Source organism: Pteropus medius, unplaced genomic scaffold (assembly GCF_902729225.1).
Source record: "Pteropus medius unplaced genomic scaffold, Ma_sr-lr_union100, whole genome shotgun sequence".
Classification (NCBI taxonomy): Eukaryota; Metazoa; Chordata; class Mammalia; order Chiroptera; family Pteropodidae; genus Pteropus; species Pteropus medius.
This window is the reverse complement of record NW_024342467.1, coordinates 24,863,598-24,870,771: the sequence shown is the minus strand read 5'-3', so window position 1 is coordinate 24,870,771 and position 7,174 is coordinate 24,863,598.

Genomic DNA, 7,174 nt, shown 5'->3' with positions numbered 1-7,174 from the left:
ATAAGTAGCAAGCTTGAAAAATTTTGAAAATCTCAGTATGGTTACATTAAAATGTTCCAATTCATTACAAATTAGATCCTGACTAAATACAGCAGACCAGATGGTGAGAGAATTAGTGAGCTTAAAGACAGAAGTTTAGAAATGCCTCAGGTGGAAGGAGAGACATAAACGATATAAATGAGAGTAGGAAAAAAACCTATGAGAACTATCTTTGCTATCTTTATAAATTTTCGTTTTCGTTTTTCTAATTTATTCTTTATTCTCTTATGCTTTTCATCTTAATGCTTCCTTAAAATAAGTTGTTTCGTAAAAGTACTTAAGCTATTTTTCTTTCTTCTTAAGACAAATATTTAACACTTGACTTATTCTCAAAATTGTTTAGGTTTGATTCTTTGGAGGTTGATAGCTAGTGAAGCCGCCCATGATACTGCCTAACGTGCTACTGTCGCGTTTACCATTGTGCTCTCGGTTCCTTGCTTGAAATGTCACCGAGTTGGACTGTTTAGTTATAAGACTGGATAAAAAATTCTTGTCATTAAGTATAACTAATACTTATATAATTGATGGTTTATCAACTGATGATTAATTAATAATCGCTAATGAATGCTATTTTATTTAATACTTGATGTTATATTTAAATGTTATTTAACTTAAATTTCAATTGTATAATATGTAATTGGTTAATAATTATTGGTGGGTAATAAGTAATTATTATGATTCATCGTTAATTGTGTTGAAATGTTTTTTAGCATGCATTTTTAGCTATGTAACTTTTAACATTTTTATTTTGGTTTGTTAATGTTCAATTTTTATAATAGTCCATTTTCACTTAGGGAAAATTACGTACTGTTCCTGCTTCAGTACTGCTAAGTAGTTACTGTACTCACTTAAGAATGTTGAAGTTTTCTATGTTTTAATTATGCAACGGTGATCACGGTGAACGTTGCATATTAATGTTTTCCACTTTAACTCATTTTCACGTATTTTTTGAATTTGTGTTTTCTCTATTTGATCGCGGTATTTGGCGGGTACTATTTAGTAGGTATTATAAAGTGTTTTAGTGAGTCACAAAACAGATGCTCTAACTCATCTTCCCCCAATTTACCATGTTTTATACAATTAACAAAAAGCAACTTTATTCACAATGAATGTGGTAAATATTTCCGGAGTGATGATGTAGTTGTAGATAGTATAACTTTTTGAAAAAGACCAACCCACCAGCTGTGTGAACCACATGACTCTCCACGTTAGCGACCCCCACTCATACCTTCCACCTGCCGTCGTGGGGGTAACCAGCCGCTAACTGGCCAGCCCGGTAAGCTTTGAGCAAGCCGCCCCCCCTTCTTTTGGTAACATTACTCTCCCTCATGCTCCGCCCCCCTACAAGAAAGAAACGGTACCTCTGGCCCCTCTATCCATGATGGCTGCCACCTTTCAGAATGTGCTCAGTGGCGTCTACATTGCCCCATCTTTTAACAACTCGTCGAAGCTCAATCCAACCATCTGCCTCCTGCTAAGAAAATCTGACCCCTCTCCTGAGACGGGGAGACGTGAGGTCAGAGAGGACAAGTCTCTCTTCACGTCTATCCATCAGAGAAATCATTAAGCATGAAGCACAGGAAATACACATAGCCATTTTTTTTTTTCAGCCCGATAGAGAATTCCCATGTCAGAGAATAAAGGTTGCCGGCAGTGAGAATCCGTGAAAAGCGGTGACGAGATGCTCCGGGAGCCATGGGCCCTGCAAGCCAGCTTACGCCTCGCCTTTCTCCACTTGACTTATGTGACTCACTTTCATGACGACTTATTTTGCTTTGGCTCATTCAAGTTGCATTTTATTTATTTGCGTCCAAAAAAGAATTTCTAATGATTACCCAGTTGCCGTTTCCCCCTACGATTACTCCTTTTGTTGATTGGTAGTAAAATGGTAACAACTAAAAACGAGCCCGTTGGCTGGATCCCTGCACCCCCCTGCTGAAGCCAGGCTAGATTTAGTCACTCAGCTCAGCAGAATACCGTAGAGGAAGGGAATGACGGGACCTTGACCGCGAGGAAAACTTCTAAGCACCAACTTAACCGAGTGATGAAGGGTGACGTCATCCGTGACGTCACATGAGATTCGTGCACCCTCTGCTATGACGCGAGGAGAAGGTCACATCACCTGTGTCGTACTCTTTCCAAAACCCCAAACCCCAGGCTGATCGTCACAAAACAAAGGGGAAAGCCAGAATGAGGGCTGCTCTGCAGGGCGTCTGGCAAGTTCTCTTCTGGCGAATCGAGGTCGTGAAAAACAAAACAGGACTGTGACACACTCACGGACCGTAGGAGACCGAATCCCGCTGAGTGCGCGGTGGTGCTCTGCGTCGGATCCTCTTGCAAAAGAGCATACGTGGCAATCTAGTGGAATCAAGAACTAATTAATAGCCATGTACCAAGGTTTCTCAGCCTTGACATTATACTGTGATAATTTCAGAAAGCGTAAGGCAGTAGGGTAACGAAGGGGACTGGCTGAGGGCTATACAGAAACTGTCCATATTGTCTTTGCGACATGTTTGTAAATCAAAATTCTTCCAACATAATTATTTAAAGTAATAATGAGGAAATAATATGAAAAAACTTCGTGCCAATTAATTTGACAACACTTAAAAAAATAAAACACCTACAAGTCCCATGGTGAGAAACCATATTTACTTTTCACTTGGTTTCCATACTCACGAATTCATTATTATCACTGAGTTGCTCATCCCCATAATCAGATTTAATGATGTAATTGAATTTTAGCTAAAGTATGTTATAAAAGTTTGTAGTCGCTTAAATGTTTTCATAAACGATGACAGATTGCTAAAGTCCTATAGGAAAAACAAAAAAAGCTTTTATTTCAGTCCCAGACCTATTCACGAGGGTCTCGCCTCTGTAAGAGACCTTGGGAGACCTTGGGGATGTGACATCAGAAGGTCTGTGTCTCCGCACGGGGAAAACATCCTGCGGATAAACCAGAGACGCGGAAGAAGACGGCCAAGCCAGAAAACAGGTCACCTTTCCAACACATCGATTCTTTTAGCACGAATGTATCGAGTAGGCCAGGCAGTGTTCCAGGAGCCGAGCAGAGGGATGCACAAGCCGCGCCCTCAGCCCTCGGCAGCTTAGCATCCGTGGTGGGAGACAGAATGAGCCAGAACACAGGCGCATCGCACGCTCTCACGTCATATGCCCGACACCGCGAAGCAGCATGAGGAGGAGCTTAGATCACTGTGACCACTCTCTGTCCTTCATTTGCATATTGAGCTCACGTGAATATTAAGACTAGTAGCTATCTGACCCAGCTTTAACAGATTGGGTGCCACCCAAAGAAAAAGATATTCAGCCTTGGGGGGAACCAAGGAGAGAAAACTCTGGAAACTACCCTCTGAGCTGAGCTGGCAGCCGCTGACCCACGTGACCAGACAGACATGAACACATGGAGCCGAGTGCAAGCTCAGCCCTGACCGCGTGTCCCCGTGACATCTGCCCTTGGACGGGTCCCGGCTAGCGCATGCTCTCCGCAGGAATCATGGCCGGGCCCCTCAAATTGCAGACACGGTCGCATGTGGGAGAAGAAATGAGGGTCTCCGGATCTTGCAGACGGTGCAGAAGCGCAGAGAGCTGGGTCCGGTTGTTTGGAACAGAAGTGTCAGGCTGCGAAGTAAACTCGTCAACAGCTGCATGCGCCCAGTCGCTTGACTGGAGGTATTTTTAGGTTCCTTTTACATAGCTATCGATCTCCTTTTGTTAGTTTAACTTTAGGTCACTAAACTGTTCCTACAGCCCGTGTTGTCTATTATTCTAACGATCGGGATAAATATTTCTAGAAATTGGTCATTAGAGGCAAATAATTTAACTCTAACATGTTACTTTCATCCTCACCAAAAGCAGCAAAACTTGCTATCTATAAAGACAAATGAATCCACTTCTGGTGTTTTCCCTCGGTGAAGAAAAGTTAGGGATCTGCAGTTCCGCCTTTTAGATATGCATATGACAAGCGCCCGCTGCCAGCAGCAAATCAGTTGCAGCAAATTACTTTCCTGTAGCGGTTTGGAATGAATTGACCTCGCCCAGACAGTGTCCCGTCCTCTGACAGACGTGTGTCAGAAGGCCAGCTAATGCCAGTGGCTCAGGCTATGACTCGAGGGCTAGAATTCTCTCTGTGTGAAGCTAATGAGTTCTTACGGGGAGCAGAGCCACTGCACTGTCCTCAGGAAAGCTATGTTCCAACCAACTGACCTTCTCACTAATGATTTAGCATCATCCCGTTCTCTCTCAATCTGATGGAATTTTTGACAAAAATGGTCGCTTTCCAATGAGCTTGTGATATTTGAATTGCTGTAAATAAACGGGAGAGCAGTACTGAAATTAAAATAGATTAAAACCGTTTTAATCGATGCCTGAAGGGTGGGGATGATTGAATCGAAATTGGAAATACCCTCTGCTATGGTCTATTTGGACAAAGCTACTTGAAATACCATCTATCTTTTCCCAAATAATAAATGTGTAATTCCTAAATTAAAAAAAAAAAAGTCTTTCACTGACTTTCATATTTTGAATTTGTGTCCCCAAATCCCAAGTAATATTTATGACATTAATGCCAACGAATGTTGGTTGTGTCCCCTCATGAGGTTAGTCACTTGATGACGGGCTTTACATATGAGATTTCTAATATTCAGTAAACGCAGGAGCCTAAGGCGAACTTTAGACTCGTGTTAGCCCACGTCTGGGTCCCAGGCAAACATATTTTTCGATCTGGGTTTTTAACTGTAGAGCGTTTGTTTTTGTACTGTTTGGTTTTGTGTGAATTAGTGTCTTGACAGAGATGGGAGCGGGGTGGCGAGCGACGTGGGCGTCTCACCGGCCTGAACTCAGGCCAGCCCTGTGAGGAGGCCCCGTCCCGGGAAGGCTGAACGCTGTGTTCACATAAAGCCTCCGGGGACCCAGAGGTCCGTGGAGCTGCACTGATGTACAGTGAAACAGACAGCTTCTCCCATTTCTGTATGGAAATTCACACGGCGTTAGCATAACAGGATCTCAGGGAATCCGGTGACCTGTCTTCCCCCCAGGAGTTTTTTTCATTTCTGAGGAGCACTGATAAATCAACCTTTGTCGCAAATTTTGGAAGCGACACATGAGTCACTGAGTGGAAGCGGGTAGACATTTACCCGGTATGTCTGAAGGACGAATGATACCGAAGATAAGGGATAGGAATGGAAGAATTTCAGCGGAAGTTCAATGGCTCATATGATGCATCTTTGTACATTCTAAGACAAAACAGTAAAAACTGAGGATCTTCAGTGGTCTGTATTTCGAAAGCACGTGACTCCGGTTTATGAAATTTGGGAAGATATTGTTAACGTGAGACTTTTTCCACACCCACACTGCGAAGACTCGGAAAGGCGAGTGTTCCTCTTACAGTATGTGTTATTATTCTTTTCATTCACTGTATGAAGAAACTGGGGGCTGACCTCAGCCTGTGCGCTCTGCACTAAACCTAGGCGCTTAGTATCAGAAATGAATTGGAGGGCACCCAGCTGGTGCTCAGAGAATTGGAGAATTAGCTGGGTGCAAGACAATGCACATACTCTTGGTGTCAGAAGTATTGTGAGCAGAAAACACAACTTTGTTATTCCTTTAAACACTATAGTAAATGGCATTTAATGGTGAACAGTTAAGAACACTTTTATTTTCAAAGGCTTTCAGCTGTCATTTACACAGTAGATAAAACTTATCTCTGTTGGGCGCATACATATCTCTGTTTATCATCTATCATCTATCTATCTTCTTCATCTGTATCAAGATAAAAATTATTATGTTCAGTATTGCAGATTTTTTTTCATTTAGGAAGAGGGGTCAGTCTTGTCCTTGTTATTCAATTTTGGCTCAAATGGGAAGTCTTTGGGGACATGTGTAGGGCACTTTGACAAATACGATTAATTTTAATGTACTTAGATTTATCAATTTTTCCTGAGTTTTTAATCATCAGCTCTCATTTTTTTGGTTAATCTATCTTCGATACATTTTATAGTTTATGGCTTTTACGTCCTGTTTAATAAATGTTTTCCTATCTCTAGGTTACAAAGACATTATCCTCCATCTTTTTCTAGAATAATATTTTTATATTTCACCTTTAGGTTTATGATACATCTCTAATTTTTTGTGTGTCTATCTATAAAGTATGATGTATGATTTTTCACAATGGCAAAAACAATGGAAATAAATGTTTATTAATGATAAAACTGAGTAATAAAGTTTGCTCTGTTTGTACAATGAAATACTAAACAAGAGTGGAAATTGATGAACAACCGTTAAAAGCATCAACGAATAAATATCATATATACAACTTTAGCTAGAAGACCAGCCACAGAATAATGTGTATGTTATCATTTCATTTATACACAATTTGAAAGCAGGCAAAACTAACCAATACATCTAGAAGTACAGAAGTAATATAAAAGCAAGGAAATCATTGTTACAGATTTCAGGAAACTGATTATCACTGGGGAGACGAAGGGGCCAGCAGTAGTGGACCATGAAGAGGCTGGCCATAACATATTTTTTTAACTGGGTGGCTATTCGCTTTTCTTTTAACCAAATATGCGTACACTTTTTTCGTGTGGGTTCCATGTCATAGTAAACAGGATTTCTAACCAAAAACACATGGAGGGAAAACGTTAGCAGCAAAAGTAGACAAAACAATAGAGTCATATTTCAAGTTGGTATAAAAATAAATCGAGGAGGATCATGTTTGTTTGTTTGTTTGTTTGTTATCAGTGGCTACAAAAATGCATTGATCTTTTTCTTCCGGAGAATGATTAATTTTCCCATTCCATAAATATCGCAAGTGAAAAATATCTAAATTTACAGATCCTTTTGTTGCACTGTATAGTGGCAATAAGAAGGCAAAAATTGAGCAGGTTTGTAATAATTAAAAATAGTCCCCTATTTCTGTTGATAGACTCAGGGCACACATCCTGAGGCCAAAGGTACTGACAGTGAATTATATCAGCCTCTGGCACACACAACACTCCCCGATCTAAAGCCTCAAACTCTTCAACTTTGAAATTAATTACACTTAATGCTTTATTGAATTTTTCAATTACTGGTCATTCCTGGCCAAACTCTTCTCTTGAATTTCTAGGATGATATC